Genomic DNA, 16,945 nt, shown 5'->3' with positions numbered 1-16,945 from the left:
TAGAACGATCTCGGAATCGCTATTGCGACCCCAATCCGGAAAGCTCTCTCCGAGTCCCACGATACTGACTGCGTAGCGGTCACGGCAAATTCCGAGCCCCAAGACAAACGTATCGGAGGTCTACGGGAGATGTTTCGTATCTCGGGATGCAAAAAGGAGTGAAACACGAGGACTTCCCAGGGGGTCACCCATCCTAGTTCTACTCTCTCCAAAGTCGGCGCTTAACTTCGGAATTCTGTTGGGATCCGGTGCTTTAGTGCTGGCATTATCACACCCGTTTCGCGTTCTTCGTCCCTCGCCTATGTGCACGTCGCGGCCGGCGCATCAACGTCCGGAGCCTCTTGCCCATCACGAAACCGTCGGCGCTTTCTCAAACGTTCACGAAATCCCTATTGCAAGCTCTCTCCGAGCCCTAGCCCAACGACTGCGTATCGGTCACGGCAAGCGCGCGTTGAAACCATCGACACTTTCTAGAACAATCTCGGAATCGCTATTGCAACCCCAATCCGGAAAGCTCTCTCCGAGCCCCACGATACTGACAGCGTAGCGGTCACGGCAAATTCCGAGCCCCAAAACAATCGTCTCGGAGCTCTACGGGAGATGTTTCGTATCTCGGGATGCAAAAAGGAGTGAAACACAAGGACTTCCCAGGGGGTCACCCATCCTAGTACTACTCTCTCCAAAGTCGGCGCTTAACTTCGGAATTCTGTTGGGATCCGGTGCTTTAGTGCTGGCATTATCACACCTGTTTCGCGTGCTTCGTCCCTCGCCTATGTGCACGTCGCGGCCGGCGCATCAACGTCCGGAGCCTCTTGCCCATCACGAAACCGTCGGCGCTTTCTCGAGCGTTCACGAAATCCCTATTGCAAGCTCTGTCCGAGCCCTAGCCCAACGACTGCGTATCGGTCACGGCAAGCACGCGTCGAAACCATCGGCACTTTCGAGAACGATCTCGAAATCGCTATTGTGACCCAAATCCGGAAAGCTCTCTCCGAGCCCCACGATACTGACTGCGTAGCGGTCACGGCAAATTCCGAGCCCCAAAACAATCGTCTCGGAGGTCTACGGGAGATGTTTCGTATCTCGGGACGCAAAAAGTATTGCAACACGAGGACTTCCCAGGGGTTCACCCATCCTAGTACTACTCTCTATAAATCACGCTTAACTTCGGAGTTTTGATGGGATCTGGTGCTTTAGTGCTGGCATTATCGCACCCTTTTCGCGTGCTTCGTCCCTCGCCGATGTGCACGTCGCGGCCGGTACATCATCGTCCGGAGCCTCTTGCCCGTCACGAAACCGTCGTCGCTTTCTCGAACGTTCACGAAATCCCTATTGCAAGCTCTCTATGAGCCCTAGCCCAACGACTGCGTATCGGTCACGGCAAGCGCGCGTCGAAACCATCGGCACTTTCTAGAACGATCTCGGAATCGCTATTGCGACCCCAATCCGGAAAGCTCTCTCCGAGTCCCACGATACTGACTGCGTAGCGGTCACGGCAAATTCCGAGCCCCAAAACAAACGTCTCGGAGGTCTACGGGAGATGTTTCATATCTCGGGACGTAAAACGGAGTGAAACACGAGGACTTCCCAGGGGGTCACCCATCCTAGTACTACTCTCTCTAAATCACGCTTAACTTCGGAGTTCTGATGGGATCCGGTGCTTTAGTGCTGGCATTATCGCACCCTGGTCGCGTGCTTCGTCCTTCGCCGATGTGCACGTCGCGGCCGGCGCATTAACGTCCGGAGCCTCTTGCCCGTCACGAAACCGTCGGCGCTTTCTCGAACGTTCACGAAATCCCTATTGCAAGCTCTCTCCGAGCCCTAGCCCAACGACTGCCTATCGGTCACGGCAAGCGCGCATCGAAACCATCGACACTTTCTAGAATGATCTCGGAATCGCTATTGCGACCCCAATCCGGAAAGCTCTCTCCGAGCCCCACGATACTGACAGCGTAGCGGTCATGGCAAATTCCGAGCCCCAAAACAATCGTCTCGGAGGTCTACGGGAGATGTTTCGTATCTCGGGATGCAAAAAGGAGTGAAACACGAGGACTTCCCAGGGGGTTACCCATCCTAGTACTACTCTCTCCAAAGTCGGCGCTTAACTTCGGAATTCTGTTGGGATCCGGTGCTTTAGTGCTGGCATTATCACACCTGTTTCGCGTGCTTCGTCCCTCGCCTATGTACACGTCGCGGTCGGCGCATCAACGTCCGGAGCCTCTTGCCCATCACGAGACCGTCGGCGCTTTCTCGAGCGTTCACGAAATCCCTATTGTAAGCTCTCTCCGAGCCCTAGCCCGACGACGGCGTATCGGTCACGACAAGCGCGCGTCGAAACCATCGGCACTTTCTAGAACGATCTCGAAATCGCTATTGTGACCCAAATCCGGAAAGCTCTCTCCGAGCCCCACGATACTGACTGCGTAGCGGTCACGGCAAATTCCGAGCCCCAAAACAATCATCTCGGAGGTCTACGGGAGATGTTTCGTATCTCGGGAGGCAAAAAGGATTGCAACACGAGGACTTCCCATGGGTTCACCCATCCTAGTACTACTCTCTCTAAATCACGCTTAACTTCGGTGTTCTGATAGGATCCGGTGCTTTAGTGCTGGCATTATTGCACCCTTTTCGCGTGCTTCGTACCTCACCGATGTGCACGTCGCGGCCGGCGCATCATCGTCCGGAGCCTCTTGCCCGTCACGAAACCGTCGGCGCTTTCTCGAAGTTTCACGAAATCCTTATTGCAAGCTCTCTCCGAACCCTAGCCCAACGACTGCGTATCGGTCACGGCAAGCGCGCGTCGAAACCATCGGCACTTTCTAGAACGATCTCGGAATCGCTATTGCGACCCAAATCCGGAAAGCTCTCTCCGAGCCCCACGATACTGACTGCGTAGTGGTCACGGCAAATTCCGAGCCCCAAAACAATCGTCTCCGACGTCTACGGGAGATGTTTCGTATCTCGGGACGCAAAAAGGAGTGAAACACGAGGACTTCCCAGGGGGTCACCCATCCTAGTACTACTCTCTCCAAAGTCGGCGCTGAACTTCGGAATTCTGTTGGGATCCGGTGCTTTAGTGCTGGCATTATCGCACCCTTTTTGCGTGCTTCGTCCCTCGCCGATGTGCACGTCGCGGCCGGCGAATCAACGTCCGGAGCCTCTTGCCCGTCACGAAACCGTCGGTGCTTTCTCGAACGTTCACGAAATCCCTATTGCAAGCTCTCTCCGAGCCCTAGCCCAACGACTGTGTATCGGTCACGGCAAGCGCGCGTCGAAACCATCGGCACTTTCTAGAACGATCTTGGAATCGCTATTGCGACCCCAGTACGGAAAGCTCTCTCCGAGCCCCACGATACTGACTGCGTAGCGGTCACGACAAATTCCGAGCCCCAAAACAATCGTCTCGGAGGTCTACGGAAGATGTTTTGTATCTCGGGACGCAAAAAGGAGTGAAACACGAGGACTTCCCAGGGGGTCACCCATCCTAGTTCTACTCTCTCCAAAGTCGGCGCTTAACTTCGGAATTCTGTTGGGATCCGGTGCTTTAGTGCTGGCATTATCACACCCGTTTCGCGTTCTTCGTCCCTCGCCTATGTGCACGTCGCGGCCGGCGCATCAACGTCCGGAGCCTCTTGCCCATCACGAAACCGTCGGCGCTTTCTCAAACGTTCACGAAATCCCTATTGCAAGCTCTCTCCGAGCCCTAGCCCAACGACTGCGTATCGGTCAGCAAGCGCGCGTTGAAACCATCGGCACTTTCTAGAACGATCTCGAAATCGCTATTGTTACCCAAATCCGGAAAACTCTCTCCGAGCCCCACGATACTGACTGCGTAGCGGTCAAGGCAAATTCCGAGCCCCAAAACAATCGTCTCGGAGGTCTACGGGAGATGTTTCGTATCTCGGGACGCAAAAAGGAGTGCAACACGAGGACTTCCCAGGGGGTCACCCATCCTAGTACTACTCTCTCCAAAGTCGGCGCTTAACTTCGGAATTCGGTTGGGATCCGGTGCTTTAGTGCTGGCATTATCACACCTGTTTCGCGTGCTTCGTCCCTCGCCTATGTGCACGTCGCGGCCGGCGCATCAACGTCCGGAGCCTCTTGCCCATCACGAAACCGTCGGCGCTTTCTCGAGCGTTCACGAAATCCCTATTGCAAGCTCTGTCCGAGCCCTAGCCCAACGACTGCGTATCGGTCACGGCAAGCACGCGTCGAAACCATCGGCACTTTCGAGAACGATCTCGAAATCGCTATTGTGACCCAAATCCGGAAAGCTCTCTCCGAGCCCCACGATACTGACTGCGTAGCGGTCACGGCAAATTCCGAGCCCCAAAACAATCGTCTCGGAGCTCTACGGGAGATGTTTCGTATCTCGGGACGCAAAAAGGAGTGAAACACGAGGACTTCCCAGGGGGTCACCCATCCTAGTACTACTCTCTCCAAAGTCGGCGCTTAACTTCGGAATTCTGTTGGGATCCGGTGCTTTAGTGCTGGCATTATTACACCTGTTTCGCGTGCTTCGTTCCTCGCCTATGTGCACGTCGCAGCCGGCGCATCAACGTCCGGATCCTCTTGCCCGTTACGAAACCGTCGGCGCTTTCTCGAGCGTTCACGAAATCCCTATTGCAAGCTCTGTCCGAGCCCTAGCCCAACGACTGCGTATCGGTCATGGCAAGCACGCGTCGAAACCATCGGCACTTTCGAGAACGATCTCGAAATCACTATTGTGACCCAAATCCGGAAAGCTCTCTCCGAGCCCCATGATAATGACTGCGTAGCGGTCACGGCAAATTCCGAGCCCTAAAACTATCGTCTCGGAGGTCTACGGGAGATGTTTCGTATCTCGGGACGCAAAAAGGAGTGCAACACGAGGACTTCCCAAGGGTTCACCCATCCTAGTACAACTCTCTCTAAATCACGCTTAACTTCGGAGTTCTGATGGGATCCGGTGCTTTAGTGCTGGCATTATCGCACCCTTTTCGCGTGCTTCGTCTCTTGCCGATGTGCACGTCGCGGCCGGCGCATTATCGTCCGGAGCCTTTTGCCCGTCACGAAACCGTCGGCGCTTTCTCGAACATTCACGAAATCCCTATTGCAAGCTCTCTCCGAGCCCAAATTGAGAGGGACATTCTGTTAGGTCTCTAGCTAGGAGAGTCCTAATTGAGAGGGACATTCTGTTAGGACTCTAGTTAGGAGAGTCCTAATTGAGAGGGACATTCATGTAGGAGGTTTTTTCTTAGAGAAGAATTAGGAGTTGTTAGGGAATAGGAGTCTTGAGTAGGAGTCCTATTAGGAGTTGGTTAGAAGTAAGAGTCTTAAGTAGGAGTCATATTAGGAGTTAGGGTTTAGAAGCCCTATAAATAGCCATGTATTTCTCCTCTTTTATCAAGCAATAGATGAATCTTTTCTGCAGCCTTTGAGCAGCAACTTGGAGGGAGGAACCCCTATAGAGTTCCAAGGAGGCCGATCCCCTAAATAGATCAACCCCAAGTTTAGAATCTGCAAGGGTTCTAACACCTGGTATCAGAGCAGCGTTCTTGGCGTCTCGCTGCCCTTCCACAGCCATCCATCAACCCTCTACAACCATCCAAAGCAATTCCCACAATTGCTTAAAAGATCGTCACCGAATTCCGCCATCATCTCCACCATCGCGGATCATCCTTTGATCTCCCCGTGAATTGCAACAGGTTTTGGTTTCCTACCTTATTCGAAAATCCAAAAAAAAAAAAAAATTGTTCCTATATTGCTGCATAAACTTTTCGTCACAAAGTTTTCATCTCTACGACGAAAGATACATTGCAGAATTCCAACTGCATAGCACCATCTGTTTGATCTTGCTACTGTGCTTTTTCTATCCAAATTTCTACGAAATTTTCATGACATCTTTGACACTTCCTAACAGTGGATTTCCCTTTGATTTAATCAAAAAATTCTCAATATAAACTACTGATCTTTTATGTCCAATCTGCTGCACTTGAAAATCTATGATGCAGAAAATTTCAGCTGCATATCGTTGCCTTAACCCATCTATTTGTAATCTTTTTTGAATGAAATTTCTTATACACTTCATAGATCATCTTGGCTTCCATCTAAGATTGATCTATTAAGGAATTCATCTCTAAAACCGATTTTTGTATTGCTATAAATTTTCATCGTAAACTGCTGAAATTTTTCGACGAGAATTCTGCTATCGCAACTTGCACCAATTTCCTTGCTTATTATACAGCCGAAATTTTCTTGATTAAATTAGTCATCCTTGCTGTCATATAAACTGTGATTTTTCTATCAATTCCCTCCTCAATTCTCTCAAGTTTTTGGTGGAAATTACGTCGAGAAACCGCTGTTTCTTCGACGACAATTCTGCTCTTACAAGACAGCACATACTTGCTGCAACTTCTACTGATTTCTCTCAAACCTTTGCTGCCATCTACCACAGATCCAAAACTTTCATCCACAGTCCTATAACTCCACCAAACCACACCCTCAAACTGCACCCAAAACAAGCCTAAATCGTAGCCTACATCCACCGATCTACCAACCCTTTCGACCATCACTTCTCTCAACCTATACATGCCTTTAACCTTTTTTTTTTGGTAAGTAAAAGTAAATTGATTATGTGTAAAGATTCTACAAATAGCTTTATCTATACAAGTCATAGACAAAGCCAATTAACTCATAGAGTGCGAATGCGATAGTTATGACTACACATGCTGTAGACTATAACTACCTGTGGGTACATTATTTGACATCATTCCCAAGATTTTTAGCTAATAGCAAAATTAAATTTGATAAAAATATCTTTTTCTCTTCGGGTGAAGTGCTCGATTTTGAGATCATGCTCCATACAGGATCTTGAGTCTCTAATAATCTCTTTCAAGAGCTGAGCATTGTTTATGTGTTGACATTCAAAGATTCTATTACATCTCTCCTTCCACATCCACCAAATAGCGCATCTGAAAGTAACCTTTGCCAGTTGTGTAAGTGGCCCTTTTCTTGAGAAACATTGCATAAGGTCGCCTAGTTCTTGGTGCAAGTTTGGTTGCGGCAGTCTATTGAGTTCAAATCGCTGGAGAATCTCCTTCCATATCCATTTTGTATAATTACAAGCAAAATAAAGGTGGTCAACAGTTTCTTCTTGTTGCAAACAAAGGGAGCATCGGTTAACATGATAGATACCTCTTCTTTTCATATTGTCTATTGTAGGTAGTTTATTGAGAAGGGCCTGCCATGTACATAAGGAGTGTCTTTGTGATCCCGGTCGATCCCATGTCCAACTGCTTGGGACCCACTTGTTATTTCTTTGTCTAATTTGATTCCATACGGATGTGGCACTAAATTTGCCATTGTCATGAGGCCAAATAAGTATATCTGAAGAGTTGTTCCTGATTGGAATAGCTATGATAGTCGGCCAAAGTGATAACATTTCGGGAGAAATAGGATTAGGGAGACACCAGGTACCGTTAGCAATGAACTCGGAAACCTTCCAATCTTTGGGAGCCCCAAGATCTTTTCGTATTCTGTCGCCATATAATTGAAATATACTCTTCCCATTCACCCAAGGATCGTACCACATATTAGTACTAGTTCCAGAAGAGATTGCATAAGAAATGTGTTTGATTAGCCAATTCCTTGCCTTTAAAATTCCTTTCCAAGCTGAAGAGTGGTATGTTCTTGTTGAAATTTCCCAGATTGATTCCTTTGAAAGATACCTAGCAGAAACCCATTGTGACCATAAGGAACATTTGTTTTGCAAAAGATCCCACAATTGTTGTACCAGGCATGCTTGATTCCAATCTCTAGTATTTCTCAAATTTAGCCCCCCTTCATCTTTTGGTTTGCAAATGCTATCCCAATTTATCATATGCATTGCCTTATCATTTGTACCATTCCAGAAGAAGTTCATTAATAACCGTTCAATATCTTGGAGAAGTCCAGCAGGTAGAAGAAATGCATCCGTTCTGTATTGCACTCCTACTCTATATATTGGTGTAATACATGCCTTTAACCTGACAACAAAAGAGAGATCTTAACATCATATATTTGGAGGCATATACTATGGCATCGAAGGAGGCAATCGATGCTAAATTCGAAGCCTTGGAGGCGCGAATGGAGGATAAGATTCGGACGCTCTTTACCGAACTCAGATTGGGCCGACTACTAAGCCCGAAAAAATCATATCACGGAGAGAGCTTTGCCCAATCGCACCAGGCCCGAAGAGATGAGTTCCAAGGGAGGGGAGGCTCTATGATCGATCCCAACTATCCACGCATAAGGGTAGACTTCCCTAGATGGGAAGAAGAAGACCCGATTGGTTGGATCTTGCACGCGGAGCGATATTTTCGGTACCACAAAACCGCGGATGCATCTATGGTGAAAATTGCAGCTATACATCTTGAAGGGGATGCTATACAGTGGTTTGACTGGTTTGAACATACTTATGGAGTCCTTTCATGGCAACAATTCAAAGAAGGACTGCTGATCCGCTTCAGACCAATCGATTACGAGAATATTGACGGACAACTAGCAAAGATCCGACAAACCTCCACCATTCAGGAGTACCAAACCAGGTTTGAAAGGTTATCTAATTAAACTCTTGATTGGTCTCAAAAACAGCTATTGAGGACCTTTATTGAGGGCTTGAAGCCAGAGATCCGAGGAGAAGTTAAAGCGCGACAACCGTACACGCTTATGGCAGCCATCTCTTTCGCATGACATCAAGAGGAGCAATTGAACCATGAAGCTCGAAGGACTAGGGTCACACCTCAACCAGTAATATTGAAGCCCTTAGCCCCCCCTACTATTGATCGAGTCCCTACACCAAAAAGGTTGACAAGAGAAGAGCTTCAGGAGCAATCTGCGAAGGGGTTATGTTGGCATTGCGACGAGCCGTGGAGCCATGAGCATCGCTGTAGTAAAGGGAGACTTTTTATCATTAAACCAGTAGAAGAAGAGGTCATTGAACATCCAGAAGAGAGCATTGAACATAAAGAAGAAGATGCAGAAGAAGAGCCACAACCGACCGAAGTTACGGTACATGCACTAGCCGGCTACTCAAACCCGCAAATGATGAAAGTTGGAGGCCTTCTCAAACAACAACTGATCACTGTTTTCATCGACACGGGCAGCAATAATAATATCCTAAACAGTAAGGTTGCTATCCGAATGGCATTACCTATCGAGAATCGTTGCAGGTTTGATGTTAAGGTCACCGACAGACGGATTTTGAAGTGTGATCGTAGGCGCCCGCAGGAGAAACTATTGCTGCAGGACCAAGAGATAATTGCAGATTTCTTCCTTCTCCCTCTTGATGATCATGAGGCCATGCTCAGAATTAAATGGTTGACAACATTAGGTGATTTTTCTTGAAATTTTATGAAACTAATTATGAAATTTTACAGTAAGGAGAAACAGGTGATACTGCACGGGAAACGTGGGGGCGACGTAACGATGATTTGCACACAACAAATGAAGAAGGTTTTGCATAAAGCATGCAGTGGCTTTTTGGTACAACTTGAGCAGCAAACTAAGGGAGATCCAACAAAATTGGAAGATCCAAATATACTTCCTTTGCTTGCTGAATTTTCAGATATATTTGACGAACTACGCAACCTACCTCTTACCCATCGGCATGATCATTGTATAACGATTCTTCCAGGTCAATCTCCAACAAATGCTCAGCCATATCAGTATCCACATCTCCAGAAGGATGAAATAGAAAGGATTGTAAAAGAGATGCTCAAAACAGGAGTTATTCGGCCGTGTTGTAGCCCCTACTCTTCACCGGTGCTCCTCATACAAAAGAAGGATGCAATATGGCGATTATGTGTTGATTACCGAACTCTCAATGGCATAACCATCAAGGATAAATACCCTATTCCAGTAGTAGATGAGTTGCAAGATGAAAGGGAGCATAAATCTTTACAAAGCTGGACCTTCGATTCGGGTATCATCAAATACGAGTATGCGAAGAAGACATACCGAAAACCACCTTTTGAACACACAATAACCACTATGAATTTTTGCTTTCTTCAAAAGAATGTGGAATATCTTGGGCATATCATATCAGAGGAAGGTGTGGCAGTAGACCCCTTCAAAATTGGAGCAATGCAAAATTGGCTGACCCCGAGGAACATAAAATTACTACATGGCTTTCTGGGTTTAACATGCTACTACTACAAGTTCGTGAAAAACTATGGAGAGATCAGTGCACCACTTACTTCCTTTTTGAAAAAAGATATCTTCCAATGGTCAGACAGAGCCTCCGTTGCCTTCGACAAACTTAAGGCAGCCATGACGACGACGCCGGTGCAAACACTACCAGATTTCAACCGACCCTTCATTATTGAGGCCGACGCATCTGGAGTCGGAATTGGAGCAATTCTCATGCAGGATGGTCGACCACTCGCATACACTAGCAAGGCATTATCTCACTCCCATCAAAATAAGTCAACATATGATAAGGAGATGCTCGCCATTATGCGCGCAGCAACGAGGTGGAGACCCTACTTGATTGGTCGACGATTTCAAATTAAAACCGACCATAAAAGCCTCAAGTACTTTTTGGAGCGAAAGATATCATCCCCTGAGCAGCAAAACTGGGTAACAAAACTTCTTGGATTTGATTATGAAATAACTTACAAAAAGGGGAAAGAGAATATTCTTGCAGATGCGCTTTTGCAGCTACCCGAGCAAGCTGAAGTTTTGGCCATTTCACTTCCGACCAGCGACTTCCTTGAGGATATTAAGATGGAATGGCAGGAAGATTCAGAGACTAGTAAGATTATAAAAAAATTGGAGGAAGCACCAAGCTCCGTAGCTCATTACAATTGGGACTCAAAAGAATTACACTATAAGAGTACTAAATTGAAAAGGAGTATGGCATATCACTCACAAACAGACGGCCAAACAGAAGTTGTAAATAGGTGCTTGGAGATAGCCCAAAGCCACCCACCAAATATGACTACCCAAGGAGGACTTCAGACTCAGCCAAGTGCCATTATTGATCGACGGATTATGACTCGACGACGACGATCCACTACTGAATTGCTAATACAGTGGGCAAACCTACTAATAGAAGATGCCACTTTGGAGAACTATGATGACTTGAAAATCAAATTTCCAAAATTCATGAATCGTCAGCCTCGAGGACAAGGCTGATTTGAAGAGGGCGGGTTTGTTAGGACTCTAGCTAGGAGAGTCTGTTAGGACTCTAGCTAGGAGAGTCCTAATTGAGAGGGACATTCATGTAAAACTGTTAGGACTCTAGCTAGGAGGGTCCTAATTGAGAGGGACATTCTGTTAGGACTCTAGCTAGGAGAGTCCTAATTGAGAGGGGCATTCATGTAGGAGGTTTTTTCTTATAGAAGAATTAGGAGTTGTAAGGGAATAGGAGTCTTGAGTAGGAGTCCTATTAGGAGTTGGTTAGAAGTAAGAGTCTTAAGTAGGAGTCCTATTAGGAGTTAGGGTTTAGAAGCCCTATAAATAGCCATGTATTCCTCCTCTTTTCTCAAGCAATAGATGAATCTTTTCTGCAGCCTTTGAGCAGCAACTTAGAGGGAGGAACCCCTATAGAGTTCCAAGGAGGCCGATCCCCTAAAGAGATCAACCCCAAGTTTAGAATCTGCAAGGGTTCTATCACCTGGTATCAGAGCAGCGTTCTTGGCATCTCGCTGCCCTTTCACAGCCATCCATCAACCCTCCACAACCATCCAAAGCAATTCCCACAATTGCTTAAAAGATCGTCACCGAATTCCGCCATCATCTCCACCACCACGGATCATCCTTTGATCTCCCCGTGAATTGCAATAGGTTCTGGTTTCCTACCTTACTGCTGCTGCAATTTAGTTATCCTTATTCGAAAATCCAAAAAAAAAAAAAAAATCGTTCCTATATTGCTGCATAAACTTTTCGTCACAAAGTTTTCATCTCTACGACGAAAGATACATTGCAGAATTCCAGCCGCATAGCACCATCTGTTTGATCTTGCTACTGTTCTTTTTCTATCCAAATTTCTACGAATTTTTTATGACATCTTTGACACTTCTTAACAGTGGATTTTCCTTTGGTTTCATCAAAAAATTCTCAATATAAACTACTGATCTTTTATGTCCAATCTGCTGCACTTGAATTGCAGAATTCAAGCCGCATAGCACCATCTGTTTGATCTTGCTACTGTGCTTTTTCTATCCAAATTTCTACGAAATTTTTATGACATCTTTGACACTTCCTAACAGTAGATTTCCCTTTGGTTTCATTGAAAAATTCTCAATATAAACTACTGATCTTTTATGTCCAATCTGCTGCACTTGAAAATCTATGCTGCAGAAAATTTCAGCTGCATATCGTTGCCTTAACCCATCTATTTGCAATCTTTTTTGAATGAAATTTCTTATAGACTTCATATATCATCTTGGCTTCCATCTAAGATTGATCTATTAAGAAATTCATCTCTAAAAACGATTTTATGTTGCTGCAAATTTTCATCGTAACCCGCTGAAATTTTTCGACGATAATTCTGCAATTGCAACTTGCACCAATTTCTTTGCTGTTATACTGCCGAAATTTTCTTGATTAAATTAGATATCCTTGCTGTCATATAAACTGTGATTTTGCTATCAATTCCCTCCTCAATTCTCTTAAGTTTTTGGTGGAAATTACGTCGAGAAACCGTTGTTTCTTCGACGATAATTCTACTCTTACAAGACAGCACATACTTGCTGCAACTTCCACGGATTTCTGTCAAACTTTTGCTACCATCTACCAAAACTTTCATCCACAGCCCTAAAACTCTACCAAACCACACCCTCAAACTGCACCCAAAACAGCCACAAAACAAGCCTAAACCGTAGCCTACATCCACCAATCCACCAACACTTTCGACCATCACTTCTCTCAACCTATACATGCCTTTAACCCAACAGCAAAAGAGAGATCTTAACATCATTGATTTGGGGCCATATACTATGGCATCTAAGGAGGCAATCAATGCTAAATTCGAAGCCTTGGAGGCGCGAATGGAGGATAAGATTCGGACGCTCTTTACCGAACTCAGATTGGGCCGACGACTAAGCTCGAAGAAATCATATCAAGGAGAGAGCTTTGCCCAATCACACCAAGCCTGAAGAGATGACTTCCAAGAGAGGGGAAGCTCTATGACCAACCCCAACTATCCATGCATGAGAGTGGACTTCCCTAGATGGGAAGAAGGAGACCCGATTGGTTGGATTTCGCACGCGGAGCGATATTTTCGGTACCACAAAACCGCGGATGTATCTATGGTGAAAATTGTAGCTATACATCTTGAAGGGGATGCTATTCAGTGGTTTGACTGGTTTGAACATACTTATGGAGTCCTTTCATGGCGACAATTCAAAGAAGAACTGCTGATTCGCTTCAGACCAACCGATTACGAGAATATTGACGAACAACTAGCAAAGATCCGACAAACCTCCACCATTCAGGAGTACGAAACCAGGTTTGAAAGGTTATCTAATCAAAATCATGATTGGTCTCAAAAACAACTATTGAGGACCTTCATTGAGGGCTTGAAGCCGGAGATCCGAGGAGAAGTTAAAGCGCGACAACCGTACACGCTTATGGCAGCCATCTCTTTCGCACGACATCAAGAGGAGCAATTGAACCATGAAGTTCGGAGGACTAGGGTCACTCCTCAACCAGTAATATTGAAGCCCTCAGCCCCCCCTACTGTCGACCAAGTCCCTGCACCAAAGAGGTTAACAGGAGAAGAGCTTCGGGAGCGATATGCGAAGGGGTTATGTTGGCATTGTGACGAGCCGTGGAGCCGTGCGCATCGCTGTAGTAAAGGAGGACTTCTTATGATTGAACCGATAGAAGAAGAGGTCATTGAACATCCAAAAGAGAGCTTTGAACATGAAGAAGAAGATGTAGAAGAAGAGCCAAAACCGACCGAAGTTACGGTACATACACTAGCTAGCTACTCAAACCCGCAAACGATGAAAATTGGAGGCCTTCTCAAACAACAACCAATCACTGTTCTCATCGACACGGGCAGTACTACTAACTTCCTAAATAGTAAGCTTGCTGTTCGGATATCATTACCTATCGAGAATCGCTGCAGGTTTGATGTTAAGGTCACCGACGGACGGATTTTGAATTGTGATCATAGGCGTTTGCAGGAGAAATTATTGCTGCAGGACCAAGAGATAATTACAGATTTCTTCCTTCTCCCTCTTAACAATCATGAGGCCATGCTCAGAATTAAATGGTTGATGACATTAGGTGATATTTCTTAGAATTTTATGAAACTAATTATGAAATTTTACAGTAAGGAGAAATAGGTGACATTGCACGGGAAACGTGGGGGCGACATAACAACGATTTGCACACAACAAATGGAGAATGTTTTGCATAAAGCATGCAGCAGATTTTTGGTACAACTTGAGCAGCAAACTAAGGGAGAGCCAACAGAATTTGAAGATCCAAATCTACTTCCTTTGCTTGCTGAATTTTCAAATATATTTGACGAACCGCGCAACCTACCTCTTACCTGTCGGCATGATCATTGTATAATGATTCTTCCAGGCAAATCTTCAGCAAATGCTCAGCCATATCAGTATCCACATCTCCAGAAGGATGAAATAGAAAGGATTATAAAAAAGATGCTCGAAACAGGAGTTATTCGGCCAAGTTGCAACCTCTACTCTTCGCCGGTGCTACTTGTACGCAAGAAGGACGGAACAAGGCGAATATGTGTTGATTACCGAGCTCTCAATGGCATAATCATCAAGGACAAATATTTTATTCCAATAGTAGATGAATTGCTAGATGAAAGGGAGCACAAATCTTTACAAAGCTGGACCTTTGATCCGGGTATCATCAAATACGAGCATGCGGAGAAGATATACAGAAAACCACCTTTTGAACACACAACAACCACGAATTTTTGCTTTCTGCAACAAAAGGTGGAATATCTTGGGCATATCATATCAGAGGAAGGTGTGGCAGTGGACCCCTTCAAAATTGGAGCAATGCAAAACTGGCCGACCTCGAGAAACATAAAATTGCTACATGGCTTTCTGGGTTTAACAGGCTACTACCGCAAGTTCGTGAAAAACTATGGAAAGATCAGTGCACCACTTACTTCCTTACTAGAAAAAGATGTCTTCCAATGGTTGGACAGAGCCTCCGCTGCCTTTGACAAACTTAAGGCAGTCATGACGACGATGCCGGTGCTAACACTACCAGATTTCAACCGACCCTTCATTATTGAGGCCGACACATCCGGAGTCAGAATTGGAGTCATTCTCATGCAAGATGGTCGACCACTCGCATACACTAGCAAGGCATTATCTCCCTCCTATCAAAATAAGTCAACATATGATAAGGAGATGCTCGCCATTGTGCGCGCAGCAACGAGGTGGAGATTGTACTTGATCAGGCGATACGTTCAAATCAAGACCGACCATAAAAGCCTAAAATATCTCTTGGAGCAGAAGATATCTTCCCCCAAGCAACAAAATTGGGTAACAAAACTTCTTGGATTTGATTATGAAATAACTTACAAAATGTGGAAAGAGAATGTTGTTGCAGATGCGCTTTCGCAGCTACCTGAGCAAGCTGAATTTTCGGTCGTTTTACTTCCAACCAGCGACTTTCTTAAGGATATTAAGATGGAATGGCAGGAAGATTCAGAGACTAGTAAGATTATAAAAAAATTGGAGGAAGCACCAAGCCCCATGGCTCATTACAATTGGGACTCAAAAGAATTACACTATAAGGGTACTAAATTGAAAAGGAGTATGGCATATCACCCAAAAACCGATGGCCAGACGAAAGTTTTAAATAGGTGCTTGAAGACAGCCCAAAGCCACCCACCAAATATGACTACCCAAAGAGAACTCCAGACCTTGCCAAGTGCCATTGTTGATCGACGGATCATGACTCGACGACGACGACCCACTAATGAAGTGCTAATACAGTGGGCGAACCTACCAATAGAAGATGTCACTTGGGAGAACTATGATGACTTGAAGATCAAATTCTCAAAATTCATGAATCATCAGCTTGGAGAGTCCTAATTGAGAGGGACATTCATGTAAAACTGTTAGGACTCTAGCTAGGAGAGTCCTAATTAAGAGGGACATTCTATTAGGACTCTAGCTAGGAGAGTCCTAATTGAGAGGGGCATTCATGTAGGAGGTTTTTTCTTATAGAAGAATTAGGAGTTGTAAGGGAATAGGAGTCTTGAGTAGGAGTCCTATTAGGAGTTGGTTAGAAGTAAGAGTCGTAAGTAGGAGTCCTATTAGGAGTTAGGGTTTAGAAGCCCTATAAATAGCCATGTATTCCTCCTCTTTTCTCAAGCAATAGATGAATCTTTTCTGCAGCCTTTGAGCAGCAACTTGGAGGGAGGAACCCCTATAGAGTTCCAAGGAGGCCGATCCCCTAAAGAGATCAACCCCAAGTTTAGAATCTGCAAGGGTTCTATCAGAGTCCTAATTGAAAGGGACATTCATGTAAAACTGTTAGGACTTTAGCTAGGAGAGTCCTAATTGAGAGGGACATTCTGTTAGGACTCTAGCTAGGAGAGTCCTAATTGAGAGGGACATTCTGTTAGGACTCTAGTTAAGAGAGTCCTAATTGAGAGGGAAATTCATGTAAGAGGTTTTTTCTTAGAGAAGAATTAGGAGTTGAAAGGGAATAGGAGTCTTGAGTAGGAGTCCTATTAGGAGTTGGTTAGAAGTAAGAGTCTTAAGTAGGAGTCCTATTAGGAGTTAAGGTTTAGAAGCCCTATAAATAGCAATGTATTCCTCCTCTTTTCACAAGCAATAGATGAATCTTTTCTGCAGCCTTTGAGCAGCAACTTGGAGGGAGGAACCCTATAGAGTTCCAAGGAGGCCGATCCCCTAAAGAGATCAACCCCAAGTTTAGAATCTGCAAGGGTTCTAACATGTGCACGTCGCAGCCG

The 16,945-nt window shown here is 45.6% G+C and overlaps 11 pseudogenes; all 11 read right to left on the bottom strand.

Annotated features, from left to right (window-relative positions):
* Positions 1–155: 155 nt before the first annotated feature.
* LOC135599528 (5S ribosomal RNA) lies at positions 156–276 on the bottom strand (annotated as a pseudogene).
* A 350-nt stretch (positions 277–626) lies between these two features.
* On the bottom strand, positions 627–747 carry LOC135599415 (5S ribosomal RNA; annotated as a pseudogene).
* A 350-nt stretch (positions 748–1,097) lies between these two features.
* Positions 1,098–1,216, bottom strand: LOC135599472 (5S ribosomal RNA; annotated as a pseudogene).
* Positions 1,217–1,566: 350 nt separating this feature from the next.
* On the bottom strand, positions 1,567–1,685 carry LOC135602274 (5S ribosomal RNA; annotated as a pseudogene).
* Positions 1,686–2,035: 350 nt separating this feature from the next.
* On the bottom strand, positions 2,036–2,156 carry LOC135599430 (5S ribosomal RNA; annotated as a pseudogene).
* Positions 2,157–2,506: 350 nt separating this feature from the next.
* On the bottom strand, positions 2,507–2,625 carry LOC135599201 (5S ribosomal RNA; annotated as a pseudogene).
* A 350-nt stretch (positions 2,626–2,975) lies between these two features.
* Positions 2,976–3,096, bottom strand: LOC135599481 (5S ribosomal RNA; annotated as a pseudogene).
* Positions 3,097–3,446: 350 nt separating this feature from the next.
* Positions 3,447–3,567, bottom strand: LOC135599527 (5S ribosomal RNA; annotated as a pseudogene).
* Positions 3,568–3,915: 348 nt separating this feature from the next.
* On the bottom strand, positions 3,916–4,036 carry LOC135604588 (5S ribosomal RNA; annotated as a pseudogene).
* A 350-nt stretch (positions 4,037–4,386) lies between these two features.
* Positions 4,387–4,507, bottom strand: LOC135599338 (5S ribosomal RNA; annotated as a pseudogene).
* Positions 4,508–4,857: 350 nt separating this feature from the next.
* LOC135603244 (5S ribosomal RNA) lies at positions 4,858–4,976 on the bottom strand (annotated as a pseudogene).
* Positions 4,977–16,945: the final 11,969 nt, after the last annotated feature.

The sequence above is a fragment of the Musa acuminata genome, chromosome BXJ2-1 (assembly GCF_036884655.1).
Source record: "Musa acuminata AAA Group cultivar baxijiao chromosome BXJ2-1, Cavendish_Baxijiao_AAA, whole genome shotgun sequence".
NCBI lineage: Eukaryota > Viridiplantae > Streptophyta > Magnoliopsida > Zingiberales > Musaceae > Musa > Musa acuminata.
The sequence above is the reverse complement of the archived record's forward strand: the minus strand, read 5'-3'. Positions and strand labels throughout refer to the sequence as shown.